Source organism: Silene latifolia, chromosome 11 (assembly GCF_048544455.1).
Source record: "Silene latifolia isolate original U9 population chromosome 11, ASM4854445v1, whole genome shotgun sequence".
Lineage (NCBI taxonomy): Eukaryota > Viridiplantae > Streptophyta > Magnoliopsida > Caryophyllales > Caryophyllaceae > Silene > Silene latifolia.
Window position 1 is genome coordinate 83670842 of NC_133536.1, and position 3543 is coordinate 83674384.

The 3543-nt window shown below is 40.3% G+C and overlaps 1 non-coding gene across 1 annotated transcript; it reads right to left on the minus strand.

Annotated features, from left to right (window-relative positions):
• Positions 1 to 823: 823 nt before the first annotated feature.
• Positions 824 to 931, minus strand: LOC141615726 (small nucleolar RNA R71). Its single transcript, XR_012530129.1, has one exon. It is a non-coding gene; the product is annotated as a small nucleolar RNA R71 (small nucleolar RNA).
• Between the last annotated feature and the right edge of the window lie 2612 nt (positions 932 to 3543).

Genomic DNA, 3543 nt, shown 5'->3' on the forward strand with positions numbered 1-3543 from the left:
TACTTACCTCTTTACTAAAAGTAGAGTAGTTTTTGAAGTTATATATATTGTTTTGGTCTAGGTAACTCTTAACGACAAGTAACCGAAAATGCTAAGTCCGACCAAAAATGGCGCCGTTGCCGGGGACGGTGTTAACTTTATTTGATTTTCTTTGATTGCTTTTTAGTTGTGCCTTTCTTTACCTTGGGGAAGTGAAACTCCTCAAGGTTTGTTCTAATTGTTATCGAGTTGTTTGATATTTTGCATGTCTAGGAGATCACAATGTAACTTGTTACCCATTGATCTTGAAATTGAAAGAACTTTGACCAACAATAGAAGACTTGCTAGAAATACTTTGAGAGGTATTCGTGAGATTGTGGACATTCAACCAAATAACATTGAGTTTATCAACCCTTTTTCAAGAGAAGGAGAGGATAATTCAACACAAAATCAACCACAAAATCAACCCACAGTGCCTAAATTTTCATCACATTCCGTACCAACCAAGGAGAACCTACCGAATGGTACTCCCACTCCACAACATTTAACCGGTAATTTCATTGCAAAATCCGCATTTATCCAATTAGTTTAGAGAAGTCAATTTGGGGGGATGCCTAGTGAAGACCCTCATTCTTATATGGAGACTTTTTGTGACTATTGTGATGCGATTTCTCAAACCGGAGTTACTTAAGACCAAATTCGATGGATCTTATTTCCTTTTTATTTGATTGGTACCGCAAAACAATGGTTGAAGAGCCTTGATAAGGCTACTCTTGGTATTGACTCTTGGAAGAAATTGGGACTTGCTTTCTACAAGAAATTCTATCCTCCGGAAAAGACTAACATGTTGAGAGCCCAAATCACCGGGTTCAAACAAAGGGATGAGGAATCTTTGTATGAAGCATGGGAGAGATTCAAGGATACTTGTCGATCTTGTCCTCATCGCAGACTTAGCGAGTGGTTCTTGGTACAACAATTTTGGAATGGTCTATATGAAGACTCCTGAAACATTCTCAATATGGGATCAAATGGTATGTTTACCGAAGTTGAAGATAATCAAACATGGAACAATATTGAGGAAATGGCGGTCTATAAGTCACAATATAGTAGACCTCGGAAGGCTACTAAAGGAGGAAAGCATGAAGTGGACTCTATTACTCAATTGGGTGCTCAACTTAGTTCTCATATTGATACCATTAATTTGAAGTTTGAGAAGGCTATGGCTAAGCTCGAAGAAGCCTCCGAATCTAAGCAACATGTGAATGCCATGGTGGCATCTTCATCAATTCCAAGTGGAGTATGTGAGAGTTGTGGAACTTTGGGACATGGCAAAAGTGAATGTAGGGGAACAAGTGAACAAGTGAATGTTTTCCAAGCATACAAGAGTGGTACCCCTTATTCCAACTATTACAATGAAAACACCAAATTCCATCCCAACCTCTCATACAAAAACCAAAATGTTCAAAACCCTCAAACAACATACACCCTACCTCCAATGAGAAACCAAGCTCAAAGACCCTTTTACAATCAAAACCAAAGTTATCAAAACCAAACTCCATACAATCAAACAAATGACTAAGGTTTTGATGTTCAAAAAGCGGTCCTCCAAATGCAAAAGAACCAACAAGAGTTTTTCACTCAAATGCAAAAGGATAGCCAAGCAAAAGACATCACCGTCAACAACATCCTAGCTCACACAAAGATGTTGGAGACCCAAATATCCCAATTGGCATCTTCAAGTTCACAAAGACAAAAGGGGTAATTACCACCTCAACTTAATCCCCCAAGACAAGAATTGGTGAGTGCCATCCATTTGAGGAGTGGTACAAGTTATGAAGGGCCGAAGAGGCCCGTTGATGAAGATGTTGTGAATGCTAGTGACAAGGAAAGAGTTGTTGAAAACTCTAAAGAAGAAGAACCCACCATTCAAGAAGTTTCAAAGGAGAATGAAGATAAGGCTAAAGAGAAAGAGCCTATTGTGATTCGGCTTCCATTTCCAAGTCGTCAAGCTAAGCCTAAGTTTGATTACCAACTTGGAAAATTCATGGAGATTGTGAAAAACTTGTAAGTCTCAATTCCATTAACGGAATTAATCAATCACGTTCCGGCCTAAGCTAAGTATATGAAAGATATTCTTACAAAGAAGAAATCCATCCGGAAGCTTGATACTATTGCTTTCACTAAAGTGAGTAGTGCCATCCTACAAGGAAGTTCACCTACAAAACTAAAGGATCCGGGAAGCTTCTCTATTCCATGTACCATTGGCGACACCACAATCAACAAAGCTCTATGTGACCTTGGGGCAAGTGTGAGTGTTATGCCATATTCGGTAAGCAAGAGGTTAGGAATGGGAGAACTCAAGTGCACTAATATCACGCTTCAAATGGCGGATCGATCAACGAAGACACCTTTAGGGGTATGGGAAGATGTGACGGTAAGAATTGCCATGTTCTTCATCCTGGTGGACTTTGTTATTGTTGATATGGAGGAAGACTCCAACATTCCTGTCATTTTAGGAAGACCTTTCTTACACACCCCGGGAGCGGTGATTGACGTGAAACATGGAGAACTAACCCTTGAAGTGGGAGATGAAACAATCACTTTTAATCTTGACAAGACAATGAGAGCCCCCCGATTGCATGAGCCATGTTTCATGGTTGATCATTATAGCCGAGAAAGTGATAGGAAGAAGTTGGCATCTCTATGCAAAGAACAAGCCATGGGTAAATAATCACCACCTATATGGAAAAAGTAAGTGGAAGATGCTCCATCAAAAGAGCAAGGAAGTTTCAACAAAGAGAGCTTGAAAAGCTCAACCATGACAAGTGAAGAAGGAGGCCTCATTGGCCATAATGACAAGAAGGAAGGAGAGTTGTCTTCATCAACTCATGACATTTTTGGAGAACAAGTAGATGAAGTATGCGGCCTTTGGGATGATGAGTTTGAAGGGATATTCAATCCCTATATAGGTAATGCTATGACCCAAGACTACCATGAAGAACTACAAGTGCAAAGGTCTATTGAAGATCTTTATCATGACAATGTACAAGCTTTCGACTACTTCTTCAAGGTGTTGAGCAACATCAACAACACCTTGAACATGCCCCCTTGACATATCATTATTGGATAAGAGTTTGGTGGAGTCCTCCCTAAACCACCACTTGTAAATATTCTAACTCCCTAACTCGCATGTTAATTATTGTAATGCATTTTTGTCAATTTTGGATTTATATTTCGATGCCTTGATCAAGATTTTCACCATTTTGAGAGCAAGTGAGGGAGGGACTCAATCGTTTATTGATGTGTAATGTTTTGCCTTAGTGTGGGGATAGAAAATTGCCTAGGCTATCCAAGCCTTCGTAGTGCCCCCACAATGAAGGCCACAAAAAATGAAGAGTAAATGACACGGGTTATGAAATGCCCATGGATGGACCTGAATCCGTGTGGCAGACGGACAATCCGAGCGACACGACGAGGATCCGCTCGTCCTGAGAAGAACTCGAGCGTCCTGGGTAGGATATGCTCGTCCTGAAGAAGCTGGAAAAAGAAGATTTTGCTCTGACT